We start from the raw sequence: 16502 nt of genomic DNA, 5'->3' as shown, positions 1-16502 counted from the left end.
CATTCCAGGGGATATTTGCAAAACTTATGGCCCTTTTACTTTACTTCCTCATCTCCTTCCCCTCTCTGTGCTTTAAAAGAAACTGGCATCCAAACCCCAGTAAGATGGTTATTTTGAGACTTTAGACTGCCATCTTCTCAGTCTGCGGGCTTTCGGAATAAAGTCGTATTCCTTGTCTCAACACCTCATCTCCGATTTATTGGCCTGTCGTGTGGCGAGCAGAGCGAGCTTGGACTCGGTAGTATATATATATATATCTCACAGAGTCATTTGACCCTTAAATAAGTACATTATCTACATACTTTATATAATATATATTTTTAAAGCCTTGGAGTCTTAAGTCCAGAGTCAATGTTGATTCTATACTTGGGTAACCACTGTTTGTTTGAGCCTCAATATTTTCAACTGTAAAATGAGGATAATAACAACTACATCACAATTGTGAGGCTTAAATGAGATGACTCACGTGAAAGCTTTGTGTAAACAGTACAGAACTTTGCAAACATTTGTAATAGAGTGAAAAATTATTGAAGGTGAATATACTAGGACTTAAGGCAGTGTTTATCAAAGTGTGTTAGTTGAAACATTAAGGCCCCAGGATGGTAACTGGCATTTCTCAAGAAGAGAGTTGTATGGTCTCGAGGAGAGGCAAAAACTTTACTCTCTTCGGGGTTCTGACTGGAACTGAGAATTAAATTGACATAGAAAGATTAACAGCAGCAACGCATAAAGATTTTTTACATGTACATGGGAGCACCCACAAGTCAATGAAGACCAAAGAAGCAGTTAGAGCAGAACACATACTAAGTTGGACAAAGTAGTAAGTAGTGAAAATGGGACAAAACAAAGGGGCTTGGGCTAGGGCAGTTAATAGTGGAGAAGTGGCTATGAAGATAAGGGTTAATTTAACAAAGTTTGTTTGTATAGATTTCCCTCATCCTTGACTCCCATCTCTGGTGATAAGACTGTTTCTTTCCTCAGGGTAGCGGGAGGACATCGTTCACTTGGGAGTTCCATCTCCTGCTTTTGGGAAGAAAAAGGAAGATCAGAGGTCCTTTTTCCATCTGATTCTTAAGTGCCTTTAGCTGAAAATAATCTTTATGCCAAAGTGGCATATTTTGGGGAGGCATATTCTGTCACTCCTCAGGTCCAGTAAATTTGAGAAATTCAGGATGATACAAAGTAAAACACAGTTCTTAGGCCTTGAATGCCTTGTCAACTCAAGGAGTAACTCTATTGTGCCTCTTTCCCCAGATTAATTTGTTCTCAGGATCTAGGCCTCCTCTCCACCCCACAACCATCCCAACCCCCACTCCAGCATCTAGGGCCTGGAGATTAACAAAACCCATTTTGGGAAAGACTACTCTCCAGGAAGAAAGTTATCACCTTCAATTTACAATCCAGCAGCCTCTCCAAAGCTTAGCCATTCATCAACAGATAACCTAGGAATTCACTCAACAGCTTTCCAAGTACAGTGTTGAGATTTCCAGCAAGGAAGGCATAGAATGGGGGTGGGGCAGGTAGTGGATACCTTTGGGATTCCTTCCAACGTACCGCTGCTAGCAAAGCAATAGGAAATGTAAAGTCACAGAAGTGAAGAGTTGCGAGCTGATTCTCAAAGACTTTATAATTAGGATGTAAACCCTAAAGACCAGTAACACAACTAAGAAAAGTTTCTCTGCTTCCAAGAAGTTTCTCTGCGTGCAGAAATATCTTCTGGCAAGAGAAACTGCTCCTTCCTTCCCTATTCAAGGAGGTTCATCAGGTCACTTGCTTTCCCACTATACCCCTATCTTTTATCTCCCGTCTAATCCCGTATGATTGCTCAACACACTCCAAACTCTGCCTGGCTTCATTTTATTCCTTTCCAGAGGGAGCACCCGAGAATTGCGGCTGGGAGAGACGAGAAGCCGAGGGCGCAGGCGCCTGGCGCTCAGGTACACTGACGGGCGGCCCTTCCCCCTCCCGCCCCTCGGCTTGCGCCTCCCGACGGGCGGGGCGGAGCTGGGGAGGGCGGGGCAGATCTGGCGGAGCGGACCTGGGGGGGCGGGGGGGAAACCTGGGGAGGGGGCGGGGCCTCGGGGCGCGGCCGCGCGAGGTGACCGGATCGCGGTTCCCGCGGGCGGCAACGCCAGAACGCTCACTGCCTCGAGCAGGTAACTGGCCGCCTCAGCGCTGTGTGAGGCGGCGGCTCCCCGAGAGCGGCGCGTGGAGACCCCGGGGACACGGCGCGGGAGAGAGCCGGGGGTGGGGGGGCTCAGGTGTAGGGTCGCGGATGCTTCCCCGGGCGAGCAGCGTGGCGCGGGCCTCGAGCGGCCGCTTGCCTGCCCTCCCGGTGGGACTCGTGGACGGCCGTAGCCTCGTCGCCCCCAGCCTCGCGGGGCCGAGTCTCCTTAGCGACGCCTGCTCTCCGGAGGCCTGAGGGAGGTTTGGGGCCCCTCGACAGCCGCGATATCCGAGGCCGGCAGGACAGGGACTCGCTCTGTGGGAGCACGGTGGGCTGTAGGTCCGCTGGGTTCACCGGTCCGCTCGTTGGGACCCGCGGGCCGGACGGAGGGGAGACCCCAGCCCCGGCGGGGCCGGCCGCGCGTCGTGCTCCCCGCCGTGAGCGCGCGCTTGCGACCGCCGGACCCAGGTGGGCTCTGGCCTCTGGGTTAAGAGGAAAGCGAACGCATTTCCTTTGCTTGGAGAGTCTGATGAGAACCGGTTAGCGGATGGTTTTTATCTGTGAAGTTTCTGAAACTTTTTGAAGCGGCTAAGGGGTGGTAAACATCACTTTGTTTTGGTTTTTGCAAAACATGAATTCATCTACCCAGCTAGGTTTTTAGATTTGGTTTATATCTATCTCCTCCAATTTCTTTTTCCTTCTTCTTTCTTTACTATGGTTTTCTTTAAATCAAGGAAGTACTGTGCATGAATCGTGGGTATGTCGCACACAGGTGGACGTGCAGGTATAGGCAAGATAGATGCCAAGCCAAAAACATTGATTCCTTTAGAGTGCTTAAAATACAGCATGTAAAAGGATTGCTTTCGTATTTAAAATATACTGATTCTCACTCCAGGTAGGCAGTTATTAGAGGTGTTTCCCCCTGATTGATATAAATAGCCTGGAAATGTTAATAGCACCACCGCCTACTTACCAATTTAATATTTCGATATGGAACTTTATCATGGCTAAAAATTGCTCTTTCTGGAAGGAGAGATTTATATTGCTTGCCTTTGAGAGCTGGGATTCGAGGAGATTTGGGTTTTTATCATACATTTTGTATTTTATAGATTTTGCTAATGACTTTGAGTGTCTTCATAACTGGAGGAAAAAGCCTTCATAAAAATTTGCTTTTTTTTTTTAACCCTTGAAGAAGGAAAAATTTTAAGTTCCTTTTGTATTTTATTGGCTCCACTTGAGTTATAATTGTGTATTCACAAATAAAAACTAACAAATTGAGGGGCTAATTCAGGTTGAGAAAAAATGAGTTTGTGATTCTTGTAGGGCCTCTGGCTGAGCTGCCTAGTTGGCAGTTAGTTATGTTGATAGCGGGATTTTCTGAAGTCAGGATCAGAGTTGTGAATGTTGGAACCACCCATGGATTTGTGATAGTTCATCTTGTGGGAGTGGAAGAAAACTTTCCAGTAAGTAGAGTAAGAAGAGAGGAACACCAAGCATGGAAAACACCAGGACTTAAGGGACGGGTAGAGACAGCCAAGGAGACCAAGGTGGAACAAACATTCAGGAAAGAAGGAAGCAAACTAACAGACAGTGGTGTCCTAGAAACCAGGAGACGGAAGAGTTTTCATAAGGATAGAAATCTATTTTAGGGTCAGATGAGTCAGAGGAATCAGGAAGATTGGGGCTGATAAAGTGCCTATTGGTTTTGGTAGTTAGGAGTATGTCATTGAATTCAACAAACATAATTTAAGTAAAATGATAAGGATGGAAGCCAAATTTGAAGGACTTTGAGGAGTAAATAGAGGATGAAGAAATAAAGATAGCGTAGAATCCTTATTTTGAGACACAAAGATTTAAAGGAGGAGTGATAGGGTGGTAGAGTGATAGGGGAGTTTATAGTCAGATTGGAAAGAATATAAGGCCAATAGAATACTTTTATATTAAAGTGCATCACCCAGCATGGGAAGCTGACAGCAAGTTGCTGCACATATTGACTAGAACTATAAGTGTTTAATCTCCCCAATTCAAATTATGAACACTATTTTAGTGGCATTTTGGTCCTTTGGGTTCAGGTGATTTTATCAGTGTCAAAGTCACACGTTAACAAACTGTTGGATTGTATTTCTCCTGAGTTCCAGTACTTAGATACTTCCAGCTTACTTTTGTCATGTGATTTTTCTAGTGTGTATCTCAATGACTCTTCTAAAAATCTTATGTAGGTATCACACATTTTGGCTAAATCAGAATCATGAGGCATACATCAGTTAGGGCCTTTGCTTCAATTATTATTATGCATTTAAAAGAAAATGCTCTTAGATGAAAATTTCTTTATGAGTTTCACTCCAGTCTTCATTGAGAGTTTAATTTTTGCTGTTGTTCAGGCAGTAGTTTTATGTGTATGTTCCTTAGGATATGAAAAGAATGGCTAAAAATGGAAAAGCAAACAATCAAGTGTTGATAAGGATGTGGAACAACTGGAACTCTTGTACTCTGCTGGTAAAAGTGTAAATTGGTGGCAGTATGTACTAAAGTGAAACATATGAATAAAGTATGCCCAGACTATACCTGAAAAAATTCTAGAAACTGCAAACTAAAGTAACAGAAGACAGATAAGTGGTTACCTGAGGGGGGGAGTGGCAAGGGAAAGAAAAGGGGGATGGATTCAAAGGGGGTATGACAAAACTTTTACGGATGGTGGATGTATTCATTGGTATATTAGTTTTCTTGATTGTGAAGATGCTTTCACCACTGTATACATATGTCTGACTCATGTAATTGTACATTTTAAATATGAGCAATTCACTGTAAGTCAGTACCTCAATAAAGCTGTAAAAAAAAAAAAGTAAATAAAAATAGAGAGTAAAATGTGAATTCCCTGGTGGTCCAGTGGTTAGGACTCCATGCTTCCACTACAAGGGGCATGGGTTCGATCCCTGGTCTGGGAACTAAGATGCTGCATGGCTGAGGCCAAACCAAAACCAAACTAAAACAAAATACAGAGTAGAAGAAGACATACCATTTAAGTATATTTATTTCTTTTAAATATTATAGTTATCTCAGGATGATGGGGTTATTGATAATTTTAATTTTCTTCATATAGTTTTATATATTTTTCATATTTTCTACCATGACATGTATTTGCTTAATTTTTAATTTTTTTAAATTTATTATTTTAACTTTTTATTTTATATTAGAGTATAGTTGATTAACAATATTGTGATAGTTTCAGAGTGATTCAGTTATACATGTATCTATTCTTATTCAAATTCTTTTCCCATTTAGGTTGTTACTGTGTTTGCTTAATTTTTTTTTTTAACACCTTTATTGGGGTATAATTGCTTTACAGTGGTGTGTTAGTTTCTGCTTTATAACAAAGTGAATCAGTTATACATATACATATGTTCCCATATGTCTTCCCTCTTGCGTCTCCCTCCCTCCCACCCTCCCTATCCCACCCCTCCAGGCTGTCACAAAGCACCGAGCCAATATCCCTGTGCCATGTGGCTGCTTCCCACTAGCTATCTACCTTACTACGTTTGTTAGTGTGTATATGTCCATGACTCTCTCTTGCCCTGTCACAGCTCACCCTTCCCGCTCCCCATATCCTCAAGTCCGTTCTCCAGTAGGTCTGCGTCTTTATTCCTGTCTTACTCCTAGGTTCTTCATGACATTTTTTTTCTTAAATTCCATATATATGTGTTAGCATACGGTATTTGTCTTTTTCTTTCTGACTTACTTCACTCTGTATGACAGACTCTAGGTCTATCCATCTCATTACAAATAGCTCAATTTCGTTTCTTTTTAAGGCTGAGTAATATTCCATTGTATATATGTGCCACATCTTCATTATCCATTCATCCGATGATGGGCACTTAGGTTGTTTCCATCTCTGGGCTATTGTAAATAGAGCTGCAATGAACATTTTGGTACATGACTCTTTTTGAATTTTGGTTTTCTCAGGGTATATGCCCAGTAGTGGGATTGCTGGGTCATATGGTAATTCTATTTGTAGTTTTTTAAGGAACCTCCATACTGTTCTCCACAGTGGCTGAACCAATTCACATTCCCACCAGCAGTGCAAGAGTGTTCCCTTTTCTCCACACCCTCTCCAGCATTTATTGTTTCTAGATTTTTTGATGATGGCTATTCTGACTGGTGTGAGATGATATCTCATTGTAGTTTTGATTTGTATTTCTCTAATGATTAATGATGTTGAGCATTCTTTCATGTGTTTGTTGGCAGTCTGTATATCTTCTTTGGAGAAATGTCTATTTAGGTCTTCTGCCCATTTTTGGATTGGGTTGTTTTTTTTTTGTTATTGAGCTGCATGAGCTGCTTGTAAATTTTGGAGATTAATCCTTTGTCAGTTGCTTCATTTGCAAATATTTTAAGTGAAAAATTCATATGTGCAGAATAGTACTTTTGACACATCTACAGATTTAGAGAATACAAATAAAATAAATGCCCGGTACCTATATCATGCGTTAGAAATAATACATAATATTTTTGAAGCCCTAATTGTATCTTTCTCCCTGATTCTGTCTTTCTCTTTCCATGTTCCTTGATTTTCTGTAGAGTTTTACTACATACATAGGTATTCATAAGTAATGTAGTGTTTAGTTTTGTTTATTCCATGGCTTTTTGGGTACACAAATTATATTTATGAGATTCATCTGTGTTATAGTTCATTTGCTGTTTTTGCTATTCTGTTATATGAATTTACAGCTGTTTATCCATCCTCCTGTTAATGGACATTTAGGGTGTTTTCAGTCTTCTTTTTTTAAATTTAATTTTACTTTTTGCTATTGAAAGCTGTTTTGTTATTACTGTCCAATCTGTGTTTCTCTGTGTCCATTTGCAAGAATTTCCTATGTTTTTTGCCTAGGAGTAGAGTTGTGGATCTTCAGTTTTGCTAGATAACGCTGAATTGCTTTGTAAAGTGGTTGTACCAGTTTATACTCTCACAAGCAGCGTATGAAGTGTTCACTTTGTTCCCTTTCTCAACAACATTTGAGACATTTGTACATTTGTAATTATCTGAATTTTTTCTTTTCAACAATCTGGTAGATGAGAAATGGTAGGGTTTAATTTACATTTCTTTAATTACTGATGATGTTGAACCTTTCATAGTTCCTATTCAGTGGGATGGCTGTTTATGGTTTTTGCCCGTTCTTAATTTTTTTGTCTTTTTGAAATTGATTTCTAGAATATATATATATATATAATTTTATTTATTTATTTCTGGGTGCTAATCCCTTGTCAATTATGCATGTGACAAATATCTTTTTCCCAGTAAGTAGCTTGTCTTTCACTTTCTTTACAGTGGTTTTTGATAGACCCATTCTGTAGTTTAATGTAGCTGAATATGTCAGCCTTTTCCTTATGGTTTGTTCTTTTGATATCTTGTTTAACAAATCTTTTCCTTCCCTGAGGTCATAAAGATATAGTCTGATATTTTCTTCTAAAAGCTTTAAAATGTTGCCTTTCATATTTGTGTCCTTAGTCCATGTGAAATTGATTTTTGTGTGGTGTGAAGTGGGGATCCAGTTTCATTTTTTTTTCCATATAGGTTGTCAGTTTTTCTCAGCATAGTTTATTGAATATTCTGTTTTTCCTCTCAGTAATCTCTAACTATCATATGTCAAGTTTTCATACATATGTTCATATGTTTCTGGGCTGTTCTTTCTTTGGTCTCTTTGTGTATCCTTGCTGCAGTCTTACTTTTACTTTAGTTGTAAAAGAGCCTCCATACCTAAGAGGCAGGTCACCCACCCATGCTTCTTTTAAAACTCAAATTAAAGTTTAATTTTTTTCTAAAGTAAACTTTTCATCTTAGTATACAAGAGTATGTTATCTAAGTCTTAAATATCTACGGTATTCATCCGAGGTCACAAGTACTTCTAAAGCTACTTTATTGTGGATTATATTAGGCTGTCTTTAGTTTTTGCAAATCCTGTCCTAACTCACTAGAGTTAACTTCAACTTGAAAAGTAAATATTGGATTTGCACGTTTGGAATATAGTTAAGACATTTGGAAAAACCTTCACACTGAATATAGCTGTATTTAAAAAAAGAATAGCTGTATTTAAAAATTTTTTTAAGGTACTTAGGATTTAATATGTCAAAATCTAAGAGAAAGATGAAAATCTGAGAGACTGTAGGAGCCCTTAAGTCTTAGTTGCTTTGAGGGTATTTGCTAAACTGAGGGAACTTGATTGGATTTGAATAAGAATTTGGTAGATCTGTAGGACCGGAGGTATAATTAGAAGTCAGCCCAGGGCTCATTCAAGGTTAGCTAACAAGAGACTTTCTGCCCATAATTCTGGGATCCCAAAGGTCTTCGATGTCATGGAAAGGATGAAAACTCAACCTCCTTCAAGGATCTGCAAGGAAAATTGTCTTGAGGCCAAGTAAAGCAGAAGGGAAAAAAACCTGTCCTTGGGCAGTCGTAATTACCAGATCATGAGGGAAGTACACATCACCTTGGTGGTCTAAAAAAATTTCAAGATGTGAATTTTAAAAAATCTTTTTTTCTTTAGATATAATTCATATGCCATAAAATTCACCCTTGAGAGTGTATAATTCAATGGGTTTTCATATGTTCACAAAGTTGTACAACCATCAGCACTATCTAATTCCAGAACATTTTTATTACCCCCAGGAAAAAACCTTATACCCATTAACAGTCATTCCCCATTTCCCCTTTTTCCCTCAACCCCTGGCAAACTCTAATCTACTTTTGTCTGTATGATTTGCTTATTTTGGGCATTTCATATGAATGAAATCATACAATATGTCTTTTGTGTCTTATTTCACTTGGCATAATGTTTTCAAGGATTATTCATGTTTACCATGAATCAGTACTTCATTCTTTTTAATGGCTGAATAATATTCCATTGTATGGTTAATACCACGTTTTGCTTTCCCATTCCTTAGTTGATGGTTATATCCACTTTTTGGCTATTACGAATAATGCTGCTCTGAACATTTGCATACAAGTTTTTTTTTTTTGCATACAAGTTTTTGTATGGAAATGTATTTTCCATTTTCATAGAAAATATATTTTCATTCTCCATTTACCTACAAATGGAATCGCTGGGTCATATGGTAATTCTGTGTTTGTTTTGAGGAACTGCCAGACTGTTTTCCAAAGCAGCTACACCAGTTTTCATTCCTACCAGCAATGTATGAGGGTTCTAGTTTCTCCATCCTCATCAACATTTATTTTTGTCTGTCTTTTTGAATATAGCTATCCTACTGTGTGTGGAGTGGTATCTCATTGAGGTTTTGATTTGTATTTCCCTAATAACTGATGCTGTTGAGCACTTTTTCGTGTCTTTATTGGCCAATTGTCTGTTTTTTTTGGGGGGGGGGAATGTTCGCATCCTTTGCTCATTTTTAAATTGGGTTATATGTCAAGGCATGAATTTAAAATGATACAGTAAACAAATGCAAATATTCTCTGTAGTAGTACGCTTTCATCTTTGGCTTAAAAAAAGTCCTACCAGTAAAGTTTTGAGGTCAATGGATAATTTGTCAAAGATAACCAAGTGCACGTGGAAATAAGACAACCTGAACAAGAATCAGCAGAAACAAGACATTTAGAAGAAAACTTGCAAAGGCTTATGTATTGTAATTACTAGTTATTATTAAAATAACCATGATGGGCTCTATTTAAGTAAGTAAAAGGCACGTTTGAAAATATATGCAGGGAGCAGGAGTCTGAAAAGTGACAGAGGTACAAAGCTGGTTGAAAAGAGGAACTGAATGTAATTTCTATTAATGAAAAATGCAGTAATAAAAACTCAAAACTCATTTGTTAAGTTTAACCACACATAAGGCAGTTAGGCAAACCCCAAGAGAGAATGAATTAACTGGAATATAGATCAGAATAAATCATTCAGCATACAGCTCAAAGATATAGAAATGGAAAATATAAAAGAGATTAAGATACATGAAAATTAGAATGATCAGAATGAGAAGTTATAGTGAGAAAGTCTAGTAAGTGGAGTTCCTGAAAGAAAAGAAATAGAGAATGGGCAAAAGCAATATTTAAAGAGATAATGAATGAGAATTTTTTAATACTGGAAAATCTACCAGTACAGGTGGAAAGACACTAATCACAGATTGGTTATTCAGGTATACCACAATTTGTTTATTCACCTGTTGATGGACATTTGATAGTTTCTGGTTTTTGGCTTTTGCAAATAGAGTTGCTATGAACACTAATGCACCAGTCTTTGTATGGACATAAGATTTCTTTTTTCTTGAGTAAATACCTAGGAATGAAATGTCTGGATCATAGGGTAGGTGTATGTTTAACTTAAACTACCAAACTATTTTATATTCCCACCAGTTGAATATGAGAGTTCTACTTGTTCTACATGCTTGTAAACACTTGGAATGGTCAGCCTTTGCAATTTCATCATTTCTAATAAGTGTGTAGTATTATCTCATTGTAGTTTTAATTTGCATTTCCTTAATGAATAATGGTTTTGAATATGTTTTTATGTACTTTTTATGTACTTTTTTTGCCACTTGGAGAAGTGTCTGTTCAAATCCTTTTTAAATTGTGTTATTTTTCTTTTTATTATTGAGTTGTATTAGTTTGTTTATATTCTGGATATAAGCCACTTATTGGATGTATGATTTGCACATATTTTCTCCCATACTCCAAGTTGTCGTTCACTTTTTTTTTTTTAATTTAAAAAAAAATTTTTTAATTTATTTTTTGGCTGCGTTGGGTCTTGGTTGCTGCACACGGGCTTTCTCTAGTTTCGGCAAGAGGGGCCTGCTGTTTGTTGCGGTGCGCGGGCTTAGTTGCTCCACGGCATGTGGGATCTTCCCAGACCAGGGCTCGAATCCGTGTCCCTTGCATTGGCAGGCAGATTCTTAACCACTGCGCTACCAGGGAAGCCCGATGGTGTCTTTTGAAGCACAACATTTTTACTTTTGATTAAGTCTAATATATCAACTTTTTTTTTTTAATAAATTATTTTATTTTATTTATTAATTTTGGCTGTGTTGGGTCTTCATTGCTGTGCACGGGCTTTCTCTAGTTGTAGCGAGCGGAGGATCCTCTTCGTTGTGGTGCACGGGCTTCTTGCGGTGGCTTCTCTTGTTGCGGAGCATGGGCTCTAGGTGCACGGGCTTCCGTAGCTGCAGCATGTGGGCTCAGTAGTTGTGGCTCGTGGGCTTAGTTAGTTGCTCCGCAGCATGTGGGATCTTCCCGGACCAGGGCTCAAACCTGTGTCCCCTGCATTGGCAGGCGGATTCTCAACCACTGCACCACCAGGGAAGCCCTCAAATTTTTCTGTCATTGCTTGTGCTTTTGGTGTCTTATCTAAGAAATCATTGCCAAGTTCAAGAAGAATTACTCCTGTGTTTTCTTCTAGCAGTTTTGTAGTTTTAGCTCTTACAGATTTGGATCAATTTTTACTTAGTTTTTGTGTAGAGTGTGAGATAGTTGTTCAAATTCTTTTTTTTTTTTTGCATGTGGATATCAGTTGTCCCAGCACCCCTTGTTTGAAAAGACTATTCTTTTCCCTTTAAAGTTTTTTGGCACCTTTGTAAAAATCAACTGACCATACACGTAAGGATTTATTTCTGGGTTCTCAGTTTTATTGCATTGACCTATATGTCTGTCCTTATGCTGATACCAGTCTTGATTACTGTAGCTTTATAGTAAATTTTCAGGTCAGGAAGTATGACTTGCAACTTTGTTCTTCTTTTTCAAGATTGTTTTGGCTATTCTGTGTCTTTTGCATTTCCATGAGTTTTAGGATTACCTTTTCAGTTTCTGTAAAGGAGCTGGAAGGGATTTTTATATGGATTGTGTTGAATCTGTAGACCAGTTTGGGGAGTATTGACATCTTAACAATATTATGTCTTACAATCCATGATCATGGAACGTCTTTTCATTTATTGATGTTTCCTTTTTTTTTTTTGAAGACTTTATTTTATTTTTTTTAATTTTCTTTATTTTTTTTGGCTCTGTTGGATCTTAGTTGCAGCACCTGGGATCTTCATTGAGGCATGCAGGATCTTTCTCATTGCAGTGTGTGGGCTTCTTGTTGAAGTGCGCAGGCTTCTCGTTGTTGTTTTCTCTCTCTGGTGGGTTTCTCTCTCTAGTGTGGGTTTTCTCTCTCTAGTTGTGGGTGTGGGTTTTCTCTCTCTAGTTGTGGCGTGTGGGCTCCAGGGCACGTGGGCTCTGTAGTTGTGGCGCGTGGGTTCAGAGTGCGTGGGCTCCGTAGTTTGCAGCACGTGGGTTCTCTAGTTGAGGTGTGTGAGTTCAGTAGTTGTGGTGTGTGGGCCCTGTGGCATGTGGGATCGAACCCACATCACCTGCATTTGACTGGGGATCGAACTTGCATCTCCTGCATTGGAAGGTGGATTCTTTACCACTGGACCACCGGGGAAGTCCCTATTGATGTCTTCTTTAATATCTTTTAGTAATGTTTTGTAGTTTTCAGTGTACAAGTCTTGCATTTCTTTTGTTAAAGTATTCCTAGGTATGTTAGGGTTTTTTTTGGTTTTGTTTTTGTTTTTTTTGCCTGTTATTATGAATGGAATGGATTTCTTAATTTCATTTTTAGACTGTTCATTGTTAGTGTATAGAAACATAACTATTGATCTTATATCCTGCTACTGTACTCAACTTGTGTATTACTTCTAGTAGGTTTTTAGTGTATTCCTTTGACTCTTTTTATTTACAAGACCATGTTGATCTGTAAATAGAGTTTTACACCTTCATTTCCAATATGAATGCCTTTTATATCTTTCTAGCCTAGTTGCCCTGGCTAGAATATCTATTACAGTGTTGAACAGAAGTGGTGAGAGTGGATCCTTATCTTTTGCCTGGGTTGAGAGGGAAAGCATTCAGTCATTTAGCAATTACTATGATGTTAGCAGTAGATTTTTCATAGATGCTCTTGATTATGTTGAGAATATTCTCTTCTATTCCTAGTTTGCTCAGCTTTTTAAAATCATGAATGAGTGTTGGATTTTCAAATCTTTTTTAGGTATCTATTGAGATGATCATGTAGTTTTTGTCCCTTATTCTACAATATAATGTATTATGTGAATTGATTTTCAGATGTTAAACCAATGTTGCAATCCTGGGATAAATCTCACTTGTTTATGATATATAATTCTTTTTATAATTTGCTGGATTCAGTTTGCTAGTATTTTGTTGAGGATTTTTGTGTCTATATTCATGAAAAGTATTCATCCTTTTACTTTTAACTTATTTGTGTCTTTATATTTAAAGTATGTTTAAGTAGCATATACTTGGATCATGCTTTTTTTAATCCAATCTAACAATCTCTAACTTTTAATTGGCATATGTAGAGCATTCACACTTAGTGTGGTTATTGATATGGTTAGGTTTAAATCAATCTTGCTTTTTTTCTGTTCATCCCATCTGTTCTTTGTTTACCCTTTCTTCTTTTTATGCTTTTATATCAATTGAGTATTTTAGGGGTATGATTCCATTTGATCTCCTTTGTTGGCTTATTAATTGCACCTCTGTTTTCTTACTTTAGTGGTTACTATAGAGTTTATAGTACATATTTTTAACTTCCCACAGTCTACCTTCAAATGGTGTTACATATACCACATCACATCTTCTACAAGGACCTTACAATAGAATACTCTATTCTTCCCTGCTGGCCTTTGTGCTGTTGATGTCATGCATTTTACTTTTACATATGCTATAAACCCCACATCACCATGTTATTATTTTTGTCTAAGCATTAATAATCTTTTATAATAAATCTTACATATTTATCTGTGGTACTCTCAATTCTTTGTGTGTGGGTTTATATTTCATCTGGTATTATTCTTCTACCTGAAGGATGTCCTTGAACACTTCTTGTAGTATGGATCTGCTGGTGGTGCATTCATTCAATTTTTTATGTCCAAAAAACTTTTTGTCACTTCCTTTTTTGGAAGATTTTCTTTAGGTATCAAATTAGATGTTGATAGTTTTTTGTTTTTTCCTTTCAATACTTTAAAGATTTTTGCTCCACTGTTTCCTTACTTGTATTGTTCCTAGTGATAACTATGTTCCTATGTATATAACATGTCTTCTTTTTTCCAGCTGCCTTTAAGATTTCCTCTTCATCACCAGTTTTGAGCCATGTTAATATGATGTGCCTTGGCATGGTTTTCTTCATACTTCTTGAGCTTAGTGTTTGTTGTTTCTTAGACCTGAGTTTTGTAGGTATCATATTTGGAAAATTTTAGTATTATTTTTTCTGCCTCTCCCCATCTTCATGAATTTCAATTACATGTATATTAGGCTGCTTGAAATTGTCCCATGGGTCACAGATGCTCTTTTCATTTTGTTTTTATTCTTTTTTTCTCTCTGTATTTCATTTTGGGTCTCTTATTACTGTACTTTATTGTTTCTTTTGCAATATCTAATCTGCTATTAATCCCATCCAGTGTTTTTTCCATCTCAGACATTATAGTTTTCATCTTTAGAAGTTGGGTTTGCATCTCTTTTTGTATCTTCCATGTTTCTATTTAACTTTTTGAACATATAGAATCACTTATAACTATTTTGATGTCCTTAACTGTTCATTTCATTGCTGTGTTCGTTCCAGTAGATTGATTTTTCTCCTCATAATTTTTTTCCCTTTCTTTGAATGTCTGGTAATTTTTTATTGGCTGCTACCAGACAATGTAAATTTTACCTTGGATGCTATATATTTTTAGATTTCTGTAATTATTTTTTGCTTTGGGACATAGTTAAGTTTCTTAGAAATAGTTTGATCCTTTTGAGTCTTGATTTTAAGATTTGTTAAGTCAGACTAGTCTTTAGTTTAGGGCTATTTATTCCCCACCACTGAGGCAAGACTCTCTGAGTCCTCTCCTCAGTATCCTGTGTGAGGTTTTTCCAGTTTTGTTGGTGGGGACAGGCATTATTACTGACCTTGGTGAGTGTTGTTATGGTCTTTTAAACTTTTCTGGTGGTCTTCCCCCAGTCTTGTGTAGTTTTCTTGCATGCATTCTCTGATCAACACTCTGCTGAATACTTAAGTGGGACCCTCTACTGATGTCTGTGCTTCTTTCTGTGTACACATCTCTACTCTCCAGTAATCTGTACAAACTCTAGCTCCCTTATTCTTATTTATATAAACTTGTTTCCTTTTCTGCATCCCTCTCCCATCTTCTCCAATTCATTTTGGATGACTCAAGGCCGTCAGCTTTGAAAACTTTACCCCCAGAAGTAGTAATCATTTTTAACCAGTCCTCTCACATTCCCCTCATGATTAATGTTAGGTATTTGCAAGCTTACTGGGGTCAGAAATGTTGTTTGAGGAGTATGTTAGGAGTTTTTATATAAGCTAGTTATTATACTTTGTTTCCTTGTCTATCAACTACATATTTGCTGAGTTCCTGCTAAATTCTCAGCATCATACAAGGTTCTGAGTTTTAAGTAGAAAGTGAGTACAACATTGTTTCTGAAAAGTTTTTGTTCTAGTAGGGGAGATAGAACAGGTGTCATGAAATGTCATGAAAAATGTAAAACTTCTTTTTTTTTTTAATTCACTAGATGTTTAAAGATGAGAGAAATTAGTATGATCCGGGTGGTCAGGGAATGCATCCTCTAAACAGACTGAAAAGGGCCTTTGAAAAATTTTAAAAAACCCAGAAATCAGTTACAAGGTATAATGGAAGAAAAAGTACCATTTAGCCAAACAAATTTCATAAGCATACAATAAACAAGAAAAGTTCAAAATTTATGAGGAAAATTGTAAAAAAAAAAACTCCTAAAGATACAAACATAAACTTGACTTGAACAAATATTCTGAATAGGAAGACTCAACATCCTAAAGATATCAGGTTTTTCTAAAATAATTTATAAATGTAACATGATCCCAATAAAAATGTCATCAGATTTTTTTCCTTCTAGGTCTGGACAGATTATAAAGTTTATTTGTAGGAACAGATAAGCAAGCATAGCTAGAAGAACTTTGAAATTGAAGAACAGTAAGGATGGGAGGCTAGCCCTGCTAGATAATGAAACATATTATAAGCCATAATAACTTTTAAAATGTGGTATTGGTTCAGGAATACAGATCAACTGAATAGAAGATATGAAACCAAAACCCAGTGGCAGGACTTTCCTGGTGGTGCAGTGATTAAGAATCCGCCTGCCAATGCAGGGTACAGGGGTTTGATCCCTGGTCCCAGAAGATCCCACATGCCACGGAGCAACTAAGCCTGTGCGCCACAACTACTGAGCCTATGCTCCACAACTACTGCAGCTCACGCGCCTAGAGCCCGTGCCCCACAACAAGAGAAGCCACTGCAATGAGAAGTATGT

General features: G+C 37.8%; 1 protein-coding gene across 3 annotated transcripts in view; it reads left to right on the top strand.

Annotated features, from left to right (window-relative positions):
- The first annotated feature begins 2066 nt into the window (after nt 1-2066).
- TC2N (tandem C2 domains, nuclear) overlaps nt 2067-16502 on the top strand; it is a 44827-nt gene continuing 30391 nt past the window's right edge. For all 3 annotated transcript variants that reach the window (XM_033418866.2, XM_033418863.2, XM_033418868.2), the window contains exon 1: nt 2067-2156. The gene's annotated coding sequence lies outside the window, so the exon portion shown is untranslated. The remainder of the gene's footprint in view (nt 2157-16502) is intronic.

This window comes from Orcinus orca, chromosome 2 (assembly GCF_937001465.1).
Source record: "Orcinus orca chromosome 2, mOrcOrc1.1, whole genome shotgun sequence".
In the NCBI taxonomy this organism is placed as follows: Eukaryota; Metazoa; Chordata; class Mammalia; order Artiodactyla; family Delphinidae; genus Orcinus; species Orcinus orca.
This window is presented reverse-complemented; position numbering and strand designations above follow the sequence as displayed.